Here is a 17,277-nt window from a genome sequence, read left to right on the forward strand (position 1 = left end):
GGGAGGCCGTAGTTTTTATTATGGTGCATCGAAATTGTGGAACTCACTTCCTTTTCAACTCAGGAATGTTAGCTCCTTGACGGTCTTCAGAAAGCAACTAAAACCTGGCTCTTTCAGTATTAGGGGCGAGTTTGCGGCTGGCATTCCCTAGCGCCAAGACACCTCCGGGTATTTGTGCGCTCTTATAAATCTTTTTAACATAACATAACATAACAAAAGGACCCTCTGCCTTTCCAATCTTTTTCCATACAGACCACAGTTTTCCTGCCAGGATTCATTTGTTGACATTTTAAACATCTTTGGCAAAGACTCTCTGCTACATTCCTGAACTTAGCGTTAAACCAATCTTGTCTGAAAAGTTGAATCATTGCATCTCTGCCCACATGTGTGTCTCCATGGTACATTCTAGCCATTGGTGCAAGCATACTGTCTGGCATAACTGGTCTGCCATCATAACAAACCCACACACCATCTTCTGCCCTTCTTTGACATCCTATTTTCACCCACACTTCCTTTCCTCTCATGTCTACTGCATCCTGCAGATCTTTCGGCTCTTCCCAGGTTCCCACTCCTGCAAGTAGCATAAGTTGGCAGCTGATTCCACAAGTTTCGATTTGCTTGTTTAAGGCAATTTTATGCCTCGCACAGTGTTGGGCAACCTGGTCAGCATATCGGTTACCGGCTGTCACATAGTCATCTCCTGATTGGTGAGCAGCACACTTAACCACGGCCACCTCTTTTGGTAATTGAATTGCCTCAATTAATTCTTTCACAAAAATTCCATTTGTAATAAGGGTCCCTGAGAAAGTCAGGAAATCCCTCTGTATCCACAGTTGGCCAAAATCATGCACAACCCCATAACCATACTGACTGTCAGTGAATATGGTTACTCTCTAATTTTTCCCAATTTTGCATGCTTTAATTAAAGCGATTAATTCAGCTACTTGTGCAGATCTGACTTCTGGTAAATAAGATGCCTTGACTATTCCAGTTAATGTACATACAGAGTAAGCAACACTTAGTTCTCCCTCCTCGTGTCGCATGCATGAGCCATCTACAAATAACTCATGCTCAGCGTTTTTCAAGGGATCCTCTTGTATGTCAGGACGTGGTTTGGTGCTAAGTTCAGTCATGTCAAGACATTCATGTTCAACCTCTTCTTTCACTTCTTCTTCATAAGGATCAGGTAGTAAGGTGGCTGGATTAAGAACAGTACACCTCACTATAGTCACGTTTTCAGCCCCCAGTATTATTCTTTCATATTTTGTCAGCCTACTGGGAGTAAGGTACTGCGTTTGGGTTCTGGTTAGCAGAATCACCACAGCATGAGGAACATACACCTTGACAGGGTGTCCCATCACAATTGACTCACTCTGTTCTATGCTTACACAAGTTGCGGCTACAGCTTTCAGGCAACCTAGTAATGCATAGGCCACAGGATCAAAGGTAGCCAAAAAATATGCCACTGGCCTTCTCATCAATCCATGTCTCTGTGTCAGAACTGAAAGGGCACAATTACCCCGCTCATAGCAGAATAATGCAAATTCTTTTGAATAGTCTGGCATTCGTAAAGCAGGTGCTGCACACAATCACTCTCTCAACTTTCTGAAAAGATCCCATGCTTTCATCATCCCATTCTATAGGATCTTTTGCTCTCTTTCTGGTCAACTGCATCAGGGGTTTGGCTAGTAAAGCAAACCCTACCATCCATTGCCTACAATACCCTACAGCTCCAAGGAACATTCTTTTTTCTTTTTGGGTTTGTGGCAACTGCATTAGTCTTATTATTCTGATTCTTTCAGAAGTCACTCTTCTAACCCCTCTTTCTATTTGATGTCCCAAGTATTTAACTGAATTTTTACAAAACTGAAGTTTCTCAGGGGACACTTTATGGCCACCCTTTGCCAAATGATTTGCCAGTAACACAGTCATCTTGTGTATTTGACGCCACCAATACGTCGTCAATATATTGCACCAAGACTGACTCTGAGCAACACAAGAGATTCAAGGCTTCTTTTGAGAATCTGAGTAAAAAGTGAAGGACTTTCTGTGTACCGTTGAGGCACACGATTCCACACGTAAACATGCTCTTCAAATTTGAACGAAAATAAAAACTTGCTATCTGAATGCAATGGAATAGAAAAGAATGCATGACATAAATCGATTACTGTGAACCATCCTGCTTTGCATGGTATCTGATAAAGAATCACAGCTGGATTAGGCACTACTGGGCAGCATGGTACAACAATCTTATTAATTTTCCTAAGATCTTGAACCACCCTATATTTTCCGTTAGGTTTCTTATTGCCAATTATAGGTGAGTTACAAGGGCTACTCATTATTTCTTTCAAGATGCCGTGCTCGAGCAATCGCTCACTCTCTGCTGTAACATCTGCTTTTACTTCTGGACTCATTTTGTATTGTCAGGTATTCGGATAAACAGCACCTTCTTTCACTGTTACTTTTACGGGATCTACATTTGCCATTAATCCTATTTCTTTCCCAGTAAAATCCCATATCTCTGCATTTACAGTCAGTTTGACTTCGGCAGGTAATTCATTTTGTGTCATCATCAAATATAATTTATTTACTTCTGTTCCCTGTTTAGCTAACATGAACTTGTAAACTCCATCTTCATCTGGGGTTTGTATTGCAACACCATCCGGTGTACAAAATATAGTGCAATTCATTTTGCACAGTAAGTCCCTTCCAAGCAAATTTACAGGGCTTGAATCACACACCACGAATGTATGCATTTCTTTAAAATTTCTAATTCGCACCTCCATTGGTTCTGTGATCGGGGTTCTAATCCGTTTGTTTGAAACACCTACAACTTGGATGTCTTCACCCGGGAGGGGCAGGTTAGGAATGTCTGCTATTCTCACAGTAGACCTGGTAGCACCAGTATCCAACAATAAAGTGATAACATTTCCTTCTACTTAACCTTCTGCGTATGGACCTGACTGATCTACCAGTAGGGATGCGCCAAGTACGCACTCCCCTTCCTCCCCCCTCAGGCACCATCATTCCTGCTCATAATCAATTAGGGGATCCTGCAAAAGAAACTGTGATGTTACAAAATGTTTCTTACCACTTCCTTCTCGAAATACGGCGTCCACACTGTACTTGGCTTGACTCACAAAATTTGATTTAGGGGCAGGTGGCAATTGACTCTGTAGATCTACACCCTGTTGCTGATGACTCATTAACACCTCATTCTGCGTCTGTGGATTCAAATTTTGATTTGGGCCATTATTAACTTGTATAGCTTTACACTCGTTCGTCCAATGCCCCAGCTTCCCGCACCCGTGACAGGGAAATGTTTTCTTTGCCTCTTCCCAATTCAACCTTCTCCGAGGTTTTCCTCCATTATTGTCACCTTGACCTTGTGCTCTTCCTTGATTTTCTGACTGTTTATTCAATTGGAGCTCTTGCTGTTCAGCTAATTTGACTTGAGCCTACATTATTTTTTCTTCTAAAGCTTTTTGTTTGTTATCAATTTCATCCCGACAATATTTAGCATATTTTAAAATTTCATCAATGGACTTTGATTGCCAACACAGCATGTGCTGTTTTATCTTTTGAGATATATCCAATCTCAGCCCGGTCACAAATCGATACACAAAATGAGTCATGTCCTTGTTTTCTAAACATTCAAACTCACTATACTGTTTGAACACCTGTAAAAGACGTTCTTAGTAGGCATGCACAGACTCATTCTTTTCTTGGGTTGTTCTATCTATTTTTACCCAATCATTTTCTTTTGGGGGAATTATACTCTTTAGAAAGGTGATTACTTGATGATATCTTTTCATTACATCTTCTGACGGGGCTCCTGTTTTTGAATCTCTTGGATGTTCCTCACTAGGCCAATCTATAGTAATTTTACACTCTGTCCACAAATCTGTAGGTACTACTATGTCAAACAGACCATTCAGATCTTTTAATAAAACCTTTGAAACTTTCACAAACCTCTCAACTTGTCTGTACCACTCCACTGGTTTCTCTCTCAATTTTGGGAAATCATTTGTAAATGACAAAATATCCTGTCTAGTCCATGGCACATGTACGTACCCCCCTCCGGGTACTTCTCTCATCGGATACAATCTCTCAGCCTTTTCTGTTTCTCTCATGGCATACTCGGATGTCGTTCGATTTACCTGTGCTTCTTCCTTTTTTTTTCCCATCTAACTTTCCATCTTTCAAGATCTCCCCACTTTTGTAACAGAAATAACAACTCCCTGATCTGCAACTTTCTTCCAGACACATTCATGTTTTCCAAATCCTTATCAGAAAATTCTGCTCTATATGGTTTCTGCAACACCTTTGATTTCCCTATGTCAATTCCCATTTCTGATGGCAAATTCGTCAGTTTGTCATGGAATACCTTTGTGTTTCGTGTAATGCTTCTACAAATAACCAGTAATTCTTTCTCACTATATGTGTTTAATCTGTCCAGACCCACATTTCCAGCAACCATTTCTTCCAATACTACTCTCAATTTGAAAATGTCCAATAATTTTGGCTGTGACTTTGGTTTCTCTATTTCTTGAGACCATCTCTCTATATCGTCTGGGGTTACTATTGTGGCACTTCTAGTTCCTGTTGAGGTTTCTAGTCTAACCTCCTTCGAACAACTGTGCAAATGTATTTGTCAAAGCCCACTTGCCGGGAACCCAAGGAACCCTGCCAACTCGCGCTCGAGTGCGTGGTGCAGGGAAGAACTACTGATCCCATGAGCCTTGTCGAAACCTGACGGAGATGACGTCAGGACGCTCGCGCACGGCGAACTCAAAGAGGTTCTGGGGCACAGAGAGAGTGCCGCTTACTCTTCGCCGAGAACTGCGCTGGACGTCGCGAAGGCTGGTAAGGGTGCCTTGTGCACCAAGCTGAATTTGCTGCTGTTTTTGCTCAGTTTTGATTCCTGGTGGCCATTCTGGACGGAGACTCGGAACGAGAGTCTCTTTGTGACGGGTCCGCTGGATTCGTATCGAGTCCCTTCCCCAGTTAACACCCGAAGGACAGTGCAAGGCTGATATCGGGATTGTTTAGATTGAGACTATTCCTTAGGTGCTATCTTCCCGCGTTGGCGAACTTGGATGACGAAGTTCATGCGGGGAAGAAGGCAATATGGTGACATTGTACTAAAAACTTTCAGTACTATTTCTTGCGGGATTCTTTCCATTTTCCTTGTGGTGGTTGGTATGTCGGATATTCCCTGAGTGAACTCCCGGAAGTCGTGGGAGTGTTGAAACTGCCGTTTCTGTCAAGGCAGAGGGCCCTGTGATGAACCTATTTGTGTGGCATGATGTAATGCAGAGGTGTTTTCAAATCACATGTGCCGGTCATTTGATTATGGAATAATCTAAACCTACGGAACTATATTTTGTGTTTTCTTTTTTCTTCCGATTATACCGCAGGGGTTCAGAGAGTGAGCAAGAGGTCGGCTCTTCCGCTCCCCTGTCTTCAACCAAGTCATAGTCTCCAGGGTAAGGTCTTAGGAGAACAAAAGGGGTGGTGATGGGAGCAACTCAAACCAGGGTGCTAGCTAATGTTATGTTCCCTTTGATATAGATGTTGGAGAGTACATCCTTAAAGGGTCGTGGGTTCCCTAAACAACGCTGAGAGTTCTCTTTCTTTACAGGTACCTTTCTCCTCCGTAGAGTGGGGGTGGAGTTGGGGTAAGCTGGGAAGAAAGATAGGCAGGGAGTTACTGATTACTGTCTCCTTCTGTCTTCACAGGTCTCCCTCCCCGCAGTCCCCATCCTTTCCTTCCCCCGCTGGACCACTCCATGGAGTCTGTAATGCTAATTCAGACCATGGTGGTGTCGAGAGAGGGACCCCATTAGAGCAACGTACGATCCTGAGGATTCCGGCCACAACAGTCTTTTCGGGGTTTCCATTATTGGCTCTCTTATGGGCAAATCCATCAATGATATTGCTAACTCACATTCACTTGCTTGGTCATCTACTATTATTTTTTCTTTTCTTGGTTCTATGCTCGTGGTAGGTATTACAGGAACTTTAGGACAATTTGATTTTTCCCCATACAATGGAACTACCGGACCTATTGTCACTGGTATGGTCAATGCTTCGGGGTGTGAGTTTATCTGAGCTATTCTCTGGATCAATTCATCTCTATTTTTATTTATTGCTTCCTTTTCCTTTTCTTGAAGTACCCTGTCTGCTGTGTCATGTACTATCTAGGGAACCAAAGGTGTTCCTATCATCGGGGCACCAGGGGTCATTCTGTTGAATCCATCATTATAAGGTGGAGGACTTTTCATCAATATTTCTTCTAGGTATCCCTCTTCTGTTTCTCCGCTACCTAACATGGTTAAGTGCTTGGTTTTCTCTGTACATTTACCTCCTGTCTGCTCTTCTGATGTTAACACAGGATATAAACCTTCTGCCACCATGGCCTGTCTCCATTGTTTCACTTGACTATCTAGTCTCTCGGGGTAATTTCGGGTAATTTTTGCTGAAGGCCCTGTTACTTCGGAATCTATCACGTTTAAAGGCTTCCATTTCCCATTCGTCTAAAGTCTCATTCTGGGTCAATCTAGGTCTGGGTTCTAATTCATTCCTTCGTGTTCTTAAGTTGTACAATATTCTTCCATTAAAGCTTCGATACTCAGGAAATGCTAATATTCCATCATCTTTTGTGTATTCTACCCAATTTTCTAACCATACACAGGTATGATAGCCTCTTTCCACCAACATGTATGATGCAGGCGTATTTGGGGGAGGAATAAGAATCCCTTCTCTACTCTTAATGGGTTTGTCCTTTTTAAAATAATTCTTAACCTTTTGCATAAATGAAAATTTTCTTTTTTCTCCGTACATTGCGTGCTTGTGCTTGTTAAGGTACTGTTCGTAAGCGAACCCTACGAATCTCCTGTCTGGACGAGTCCCTGTTAATGTTGGATCGTACATGCAAACTCCACTATCTATTATTATTCTTGGGATTTCTATTTTGATGACCAATCAAATGCTTGCTTTAATTTTAATTCTCCAATACCAGCTCGTTTTCTATTCTGAAGGCCAATCTCCTTCTACGCTGTTCGCTCGCCCAGCCAGTGCTTGCACGGCTTTTCTTGTGATGTCAGTATCACTCCTTAGTACTGACCTCTCCTTTACAATTTTGCATCAACTACACGCCCAATGTTTCAACCAATCCCTGCGCGGCTCTCAGTGACGTCAGTGCAGCACCCGCAACTGACCACTCCTTCACAAGGTAATGCGAAAACTTATTTGCTCACAAAACTTCACATAAATTTCATTAAATAACAACGTATAACATTCGTTATTGTGTCTGACCCACTAATTCAAAGAATAGTAGAATTTCTTTCACTGCGAAGTAAAAGCCTTCCGCTTACTCTTCACACACTACGAGTAAAACCTTGCCGCTTGCTCTTCACACAAGCATCAGAGAACCTGCTACTCCTTCAGTATTACCCTTTCTAGGTGATATAATACCAAACTTTTGCCAGCGAACTCCTCGCTACCAATTATTCTCACTAACATACAAGAAATTTTCCCTAACTTAGTGCTTCCAGTCCTGCGTAACTTTCAGCACTTTCTCGATCCAGACCAATAACTTCACTGCAGTGTGGCTTCCACTTACCACCAGCTATTCAATATTCCCGGGAATTTCCAGACAACATAAAACAATGCATAATGGGTTTTGGTTAAAACATAAATCAATAATTCAAAATTTCAAATACAATCCTCACCTAACTAACTATACTAATCATGCCTCTGCTACCAAGAAAAACTGATGCAGCGGAGTTTACCATCTCTACATATTCATACACACAAAACTCATTTGGGCCCATATACATTCATATACTCAATGAGCTAGCAAATATCCACTGGTCATCAATTTTGTTTTACCCTAGGAAAACTTTTACACCAGTATTCTTACCATTCCTTTCTCCTGAGTAAATGCACATTCGAAAGATCTAGTAGTAGCTTAAAATAGGGAGGGAATAATATAATACATTTATCTTTATTCAAAGAACCACAGACTCAGAAGGAGTTTTAAAAGTTTATCTGAATTAATAATTTTGTGAGTCATATCAGAATATACACAGACACATCAAGACTCTCCATCAGGAATAGTAGTTCAATTAGTTTATAATTTAATTCACATTAATTAATCTCATATGATAACAGTACCTGAGGAGAGAAAGAACAGAGAGCCAATACAAAGCATAACCCACAGAACTATATTTACCTAGAATGGTGTGAGGACCTAGACATCAGAGTATCAAGGTTTCAGGACAGGTTCAGGACAGAGAAGGTGGCCTCTTCTAGTGTAACGCCAGCGTTACACCCCTCTCTGGTGCTACTCTCTCCGGCTCAGGCTCGCCTGGACCCCTTCCTAGATGTGCCTCCTCGGTTGTTCCACAAATTTTCCCTAGTGTTGGATTCTTCAGTCAGGTTGCAGCAAAATCGGGCAGCATCTCGGCATAGCATCGGCATCTTATGGGACAAGTGTGTCTAATTATCTAGAACTTACCTCTGTTATACCAATTCAAATGTATGATCCACCCCCAAATGTTTCAATTCCATGTTCACCCGCAATTTGATTGGGCCAAGCAGTGGGATGAGGACATCATACCATACTAAGTGTAATAATTTTCTTTAGTTCTACTGTCTAATTCCCCGCCCCTTAATTTTAATACCCACAAGCTTTATTCCCACAAGCATTTCATATGTGGATCGATAAATCTGTAATACAATCTTTCAAGTTCTTCCTCTTGTAGGGTCAGGAGTTGATCTTCCCATGTCCTTGCTGGGCACATGGATTGGCAGCCACCCAATGACTTCATTGGTCTCAGAACTAGAAGGTTTTCACGCATGCGTTGTTGTCGCAAACGGTAGGGACAACGGTCACCCGCCAAGGCCCAAATACGAACTATTAATGAAGTCAGAGAAGAACATGTTAGAATACAAAATAAAATGACTTCACTGTATACCGCTTACTTCTATTCTAACGCCATTTACTTAATATTTCTTTTGCATTAATAGCTTAGTAAAACTTGCATAGGTTAGTTTCAGTATAGCATGTGCGTTAGTGCTGGGGTTTTCGAGCAGCCATGTTAAAAGCTATTGCGCAGCTGCAAAGATTTCCCCCCAAGCGACAGAAGACGTCATGCTACGTAGATGTAGTAGACGCATGCGCAGAAAATTTCCTGCTTTTATGGCGGCCATTTTAGGACACTCTTGTTACTTATTAGGAAAGCACATAGAAAAGCTTCCCCTAGATACGATATGTAAAATGTGGTGCAAAATTAGTATTCATAGACAGGTTGGTTATAATGTTACAGGTTATTCGAGAGGATTGCATACGAGCAAGTTTCTTTTTATACGAAACCTTGCTCCATCACATGGACTGATCATATTGCAAAGAAGAGATAGAAAGCAACTATTATGGGAAATTAGATCAAAAGATTTGGTATTATCTTTGGAAAGAGAGCTATTGATCAAGAAGTGAACACTGTGAAGGTCAAACTTATTCCAACAGGTTTATATGCCTCTGTCATCTTTAATAAAAAAAAAACAACCAAGTGAATAAAAATATACATCTCTGGAATTACAGAGCTAGTAAATTACGCTCATTTACCCCACATCATCTACCTCACATGTTTTTATTTTAGGGAGTTTTATATAGCGCAAACTTCACACGAAGCTATTGGGTATCAGAGCGTTTTACATAGCACCAGTTGTGTTACATGAGGACACATTCATTTTTGTTAGACACGGGGAGATTAAGTGATTTGCCTAGAATCACAGGATGTTCAGCATCGTTGCCGAGACTCTAACCCAGTTCCCCAGATTCGAGGTCGACCACCCTAGCAGTTAGGCTAACTCCTCTCCCATAACAAGCTTTGTCTTGAACTTTCACTTCCTTCGTCATCAATTCCCCAGAATCGTCCCTCTTAAACTCTGTCTGTGATTGTTCAACATCTAAAGAAAATACTATAAAAAAATAAACCTTCATGGAAGTGTCTCAAGCCAGGGGCCTTCTTATGGGTTCAAGCATTGAAGCGGTAGAAAAAATAATTGTTAAGAATAATTTGCCGTCATTTAATAACTTGCCAAATTATCCCCGATTACACAGCAAAGAACAAATAAAGATACAGGCCTCAAACAATCTACTCGCTGGTCAAGATATGTTTAGGACCTACTCGCCTATTCTGGCTAGTTGACAGAGAACATTTGTTATATTCTGTCAGAAGGTGAAGGAGCAATAAAGATGCCTTTAAATCTTTTTTTCATCTTGTCACATTTGCTCTTTGTTAGAGAGAGTTCAGAAGTCAGTTTACAATTACTTTTCCTTCTCTGACTGCAGAGTTCCAGGATTTAGTGAAGTGAACTAACTGACCTGTATGAAGTGTGAAATGAAAGGCTGTAGGGTATCAGGTTTTTCTTAACACACATTTAAATAGCTAATAAGGCAACTGTACAAACATTTCAAAATATATTTCAGTAGTTGTAAAAGCCAATTGTTTTTCTTCTGTGCGATGAAAAAGTATTGTAGTTGGTTGAAAAACAAATCCGAACTCTACGAGGTGATGTGCAAATGATAAATTTGTTTTCTGAAATCCAATTTTCACAGATTATTGTTAATACACTATATAGTTTTATTGATAATGCTGCAAGGCAGTGGGAAGCTTTTGGCAATTTCTTGGAAATGTACTGTCTGTAAATGACAGTGCACTACCACATCATGCCTAAATAATATATTTATTAAAAGTGAGTGTTTAAACAGTAACTGAGAAACACTCCTGCCCCTGCTGGCAATGCTATTAGTAAACTGAGAGACAAGTCAGGGATCATTTGTACCCTGTATGTGGGCTAAATTCTTATTACACATGGAGCAAATGTTTAGTCTATTTAATCAAACAAAAGAGTTTTGTTCTGTACAACAGAAATGCTGGACTCACATATTTGAAGGTGCACTCATGTGAGAATGAAGAAAAAGGCGACTGTAAAATAAAATATTTGCCAGTGATCATACAATTTGAGACCGGTTTACAGGTCAAGTACATTACAGTTAGAGCTAGTAGATTATTGAAGTTACCCGACCTACAGATCTAGTAAAATTTTAATGATTTTGAACAATTGTCTCCTTTTACAGTCCTCTTAATTTGCTGACTACAATGTGAACTCATTTTGTATTTCAAAGCAAAACTATCTCTCTCCATCACTGAAGCCAACCAGTAAAAATATATTTAAGATTCCATCTGTTTTACACCCACTATTTCAGTTTGAGGGTGCTTGGAATTCTCAGTTAATATTGTACAATCACTGTAGATATTGTGGTTACAAGAATGATGAGCATTCCATCTATTTATATCCATCCCTTCCAGATATGATAAAGAAATACTTAAAGGAGGCATTTGTCAGAGCGAACATTAGAAGGATTAGCCATGCTATCAAATTTTCTTTTTCTATGACTGATCATGGCTTCATTGGCAAATTGGTGAAATTTTTAGATTTAGCCTATCAGCACAGATTAATTTCAGGATTTAAATGATTTTACTTAGTGTATGACTGGTTGGCTGTTTTAGCATTGATTTTGAAGTATTTATTTTGCTTTTGTATTGTTAAGAAGTATATTTTGTATACAATAAAATAACTACTATTACTACTACTTTTTTTTAGTACAACCATCATCCTTGTAGTTGTGCAGATCGATCATAATTTATCACAAATGTAAGACAAAAGAATAGGTAAAGTGAGGCATTTCTGTGTAGAAATACAAATATGTAATAGTAAGGGAGGATGCAGTTAAGTATCACAGGAGTGTAGTAAAAGAAAAGGAACTTGGAAACAATCATACATTGAAAAGGTAGCTGGTGCTCTTTGTGAGATATGGAAAAAAGAGGTGCAGAAAAAGGATATATTTTGTGAAGTCTGGTGTTAATGTTACTTTCCTTATAAAATGCCCTGATAACTTATTGGTAATCTTAATTACACAGCTTACTACTCTATCCCATACAGTCGTAAAAAATATTTATCCCTTCATGGCACAGGAGGCTAGCAAGCTTAGGGTTAAGGCAGAGTGCCTGTAATTAGTCCAGGCAAAACCACCACGTCCATTTACCCCCGTCGCTGTCGTGAAAGTGATGATGTGGCAAGCAAAAGGATGGGCCCAGTTGAACCCACCATGTACTCACTACACATTTGAATCATTCATACAGCTAAGAGCAACTTTCACGCACTGAAATGTTTCCCAACAGAAAAGGCAATCAGATCAAGGAGGTAAAGCAAGATTCTGCCACACTTAAAACAGCATCCCCCATCAATGCTGTAGACACGTGAAAACAATAATAGCAAATGGAAGTATGGGACATAGCTCAAGTGGCAGCCATACAGATGTCAGTCGAGCAAAACCCTTTACAGTCTACCCAGGAAGCAGACATCCTGAATAGAAAAAGGAAGGGAAACAGCACCAGCAGTATAAGATATGGTTATAGCTCAACAAATCCACCCACTAATGGTCTCAACTAACAGTTTCTCTTTCCATGCATCCCAAACGCAAAGAAACAAAAAAAAAGGAATCAGAGTGTTTTATACTAGCCAAATGAACTCTCACCTCCCTTCCAACATCAAGGGCATTAAACTCCAGTCCACCCAGATCACAATTATCAATAAAGGAAGTGGGAAGAACATAATTTGGAAAGTGGAGTTTTGTCACAATCTTGGCTTTAAACGGTGGAGAAGGATTTAAACCTAAACTTAGTATGAACCTCAATTAGGTAGACCTGCAGTAGAAAGCTTAGTGTCCCCTGCGCTGCTCGGCTACTTGCAGCCACCCTCTCCCTGCTACTTTCCTCTCCTCCCCCTTACTCTTCCTGGTTCGGATGCGTCGGGCCTTTTGCCATCTAGATATGTCCTCCCCTAACCCAGCTTCCAATCTGCTCGGCTACTTGCAGCCACCCTCTCCCTGCTACTTTCCTCTCCTCCCCCTTACTCTTCCTGGTTCGTACGCGTCGGGCCTTTTGCCATCTAGATATGTCCTCCCCAACCCCAGCGTCCAATCCACCCTCTTTTCCATTGATCTGCGCTTCTTTTCTCTACCCCATCAATAGGGCGACACTTCCCCTATCACATTTCTCAAACCTGCAGGATCATACCACCTCTGTCATGTGCCAGGGGGCTCCGCAATACCCACACCCTTTGCCGCATTACTCCCCCCTCGCTCATGAGTTTTCGTATATCCCCTTTGTTTCACCTGTCCTATGTTCTTCCCTATTCACTAACTATCCTATACGTCTCTCTGCTCCCTTTCACTTACGCAGATCTTCGGCTTCCCTTCCCCTTCCTACATTCATCCCCTTCCCTCACATAGAGTCTCCGACATCACGCCACAGTTATACACTGCACGCACGCACTCTGCCTGTGCTGCCTCACGCTCTGCTGATGACACACAAACGGTCCTCCCCGTTCTCTAGAGTACCCCTCTCTCCCTCTACTCACCCCTGGCCTACACCATGTGTGCTACTCATCCCTTACGGGCCATCATTTGGAAGACCATGGCCTCACCCATTACATCAAGAGGAAATAAATACTCTCCTACCTCCGCTCCAAGCGGGTTGATGTGGCACGGCTGCAGGAAACCCATCTTGATGCCTTAGAATCTGACAAACTTCGAAAGGACTGGGTAGGGAAAGTGATACACAGCAGTGCGTATAATGGGAAAGCCCGTGATGTGGTACTGCCTCGCAAGTGCGGTGTGGCAATTCTGCTACGCAAATCCCTCCCGGTCATGGTGACTAAGACATGGTCAGACACAGAAGGTCGTTATGTATTCACCAAACTGAGACTAGGGGACCATCATGTCTGCGTAGGCTCGGTCTATGCTCCTACAGGAGCAAAAAAGTAGTTCCCCCTTCAGTGAAACTGCATTCTGGTGGAAATAGGCGCCTCGCAGTACCTCATTGGGGGAGACTGGAATTTAGTGAGAGACCCAGTCCTGGACAGTACGGGACCCTTGGCCAGGTGCAATGCAGCAGACAGGGCTCTGATGAACGACGTGCCAGAGGACAACGGACTGGTGGATCACTGGCGGCTTAGTCTTCCTCTGGATAGGGAATTCACCTTCACCTCCCCAATGCACGGCACACACTTTCCCGACTCGAATATTTCCCACCTTCAAAATCCTCATCCACACCTACAAATGTACCATACAACATTGGACCCTAATACCTCAACGACAGAATCAACTTCCAGGTACCCAAAAGAAACCTCCGATCCCCCAACCTCGCACTAATCGAAACCCCGCACATCCATAGAGCCAGGGCAGGCAGAAGATCCTTTTCTCACATTACGGCCAAGACCTGGAATGAGTTCCCGGCAGACATCAGACGCGCCCCCTCCCTGAGCACCAGAAAGACCCTCAAGACCTGGCACTTCGGCTAAGCAGATTTGCGGACCCCTGCACCTCCCCCCAGCACCTTGATACCCTCACGGGTGAGTAGTGTGCTTTCAAACCCCTGATTAATTGATTGATGGAGTGGTGCAACTAACCCGAGAGTCTCACATACTGGAGGCGGCACTCTCCGACTACTCCCCGGTCCTCATACTACTGGAAATAAGGTGGCCCGGCCTGGCCGTAAACCCTGGTAATTGAATATATTCAGGGGGCATCAGGCCCCTAAAGGCAAAGCTCAATTACAAGCGCACCACAAAGTGTATCTTTCTGATAATCGTGGATCAGTAAACTCAGGCAGAACTCTATGGGCCGCAGCAAAAGCCACCATCATAGGCCAGCTCATGAGGGACGCAGCACAGGCCAATAGACAGGCCGCTACCAGACAGATGGAGTTGGAGCACGATATTAAGACTTCCACCCACCTCCACTCATCAACACCTACCCTACACCACCGCCAAGCATTGGAGCAACCCCGGATGACACTCAACAGCCTCTTCACCTCCAAAGCAGAATACACTCTACAGAGGATGAAAGGGAGACAATATGAGCAGGGGGGAAAAGCAGGTAGGCTACTAGTGGCTCAGCTCCATCAATGGGGGGCTGCCATTGCCATACCGGTCATACGTTCGACAGGGGGGGTGAAACCCTCACCCATCCCCAGGACATTGTGAATGAGTTTGCTTAATTCTACAAATCTCTCTACACTCCGGGAGAACTGACCCCAGAGGACAGGATGGTTGATTTCCTCAAGGAGGCCAATATCCTCCGCCACTCGGACAAAGGCAGGTACCTCCCGGAGGGGGAGATCAGCAGGGACGAGGTCACATCGGCTATAACCAAGTTGCCCTATCATAAGGCCCCTGGAGAAGATGGCTTCCCAGCAGAGTTTTACCGCTGGTTGGGAGACGAGTTAGTCAATACTCTCCAAGCGGCATACCACGAGGCAGAGCAATCTTCCTCCTTAGAACTTTCTCCAACAGAGCAATTGTTACCTAAACCAGGAAAAGACCCTTTTCTTGTGTGGGAGCTAACAGCCTATCTCTCTGCTGAATTGCGATATTAAAATATTGAATATGTAGCAATAAAAGTTTCTCTTGGTATTATCACACAATCATCTCAATATCACACAAGTCATTCTACTAAGTTTGAAAACATTCAAATTGGCCCATAAATCAATTATAAATTCAACATCAAACAGGTATGATTCTGAAATATATTCCTTTAATTAAAACATGTTTTTGTTGTAATTAAAATCGATAAAAGCAAACCATATATATATATACACAAACGTATTACCAAATTACTAATACAATACAGAAAAAAAAATTTGATTGTTCCATTTAGTGTGGACAGGAGACAAAACAGGTGACAAAAATGAAGATCATTGTAGGTGGCTCGATGGCCAGACAAAGGGGTATGAATAGGACGTAGCCAGTAGGTGGGCTTCAATAAAAGGATTATTTTTATTTTGCAGGAACTTCTGCAGTTAAAGTGAGGTTTTTAACAGTTCCATATACTGGACAGGTCTTCAAATAAAAAGAAAACAAAGAAAAAAAAGTAGCTGGACAGGTTTTTTTCCAGAAAGAAAACAAAAGTATCCGGACTTAAGAGTTGAGTTCTGGTATGGGCCCTCTCCTCACTCCGGGGCGTTCTTGCCTTCCAGCTCTCTGGGGCTAGTTTTCTTCCCGCGTGCTCCAAAGAAGGGGAAAGGGAGAACAAAGAAAATGCCGGCATTAGCTTATGTCCGTCCGTATCTAGGTTTACGTGCTACCATCACCAAACGCTGTGCGGAAACAGGGAAGGGATTGTTTAGGGAGTGAAGGAGGTGTGTGGGGGAAATGCCGTAGGAACTAGCAGTGGACTATCTCCCTGTGCCACCCCACTAACCCCACCAAAATTATCCCCTTAACCACACTTGCCTTGGGCCACGACCCGTAAGCAGGGCCGTGGCGTTGGGACCCGGGGCGTCCTCTCCCTCCTTTGGGCCACCGGGTTTGTAAGCTTTGTACTTTATCTCCGGTGTCCTCGGGTCTTCGGGGGTCCTTCCGTTCTGCTCCTCGCTTGCCTCTGTTGTCTCCGGTTTCCTCGGGTCTTCAGGGACTCTTCCGTTCTGCTCCTCGCGTGCCTCGTCTTTTTCTCCTCGACTCCCTGGCTCCGTTTTCTTGGCTTCTCCGTCGCTCTCCACATCCGCGCTGTTCCGCCCTCTTGTTTCACACTCTCCGACCTTATTGCTCCGTTTGCGCCGACGTCCTGATGTCACGCTTCCCCAGAGCGACTAGACTGCTGGCTACTTCCGGTTCCCCCCTTGCGACTTCCGCTGGGCCGAGTCCTCATCCTTCTCACAATCATCATAAAATAGGTTAATTCGACTGAATCAAATTCATAGAGATCTATCCCTCCATGGGTTATTAGACTCAAATGTTCCTCGAATTTAACAATGAAGAACAAAGCGTTGACAACTATTCATTTAGTGTGGACAGGAGACAAAACAGGTGACAAAAATGAAGATCATCATAAAATAGGTTAATTCGACTGAATCAAATTCATAGATATCTATCTCTCCATGGGTTATTAGACTCAAATGTTCCTTGAATTTAACAATAAAGAACAAAGCGTCGACGACTTTCGGTGGACTGGGGAATTTTAACAACACCTTCTTCAGGACTTTCTATTTATATTGTCTTTATATTGTCTCTAATAGACACATATTAAAAATGCCTGTTGAAAAACAAAAATGTATCAATATATAAACAATGGTACAGTAGGTTGAATAAGGTTGAATTCTTGATGTGAGACAGATGTGGATTAGGTTATTAAAATGGAATTCA

The sequence above is a fragment of the Triturus cristatus genome, chromosome 5_1 (assembly GCF_964204655.1).
Source record: "Triturus cristatus chromosome 5_1, aTriCri1.1, whole genome shotgun sequence".
In the NCBI taxonomy this organism is placed as follows: domain Eukaryota; kingdom Metazoa; phylum Chordata; class Amphibia; order Caudata; family Salamandridae; genus Triturus; species Triturus cristatus.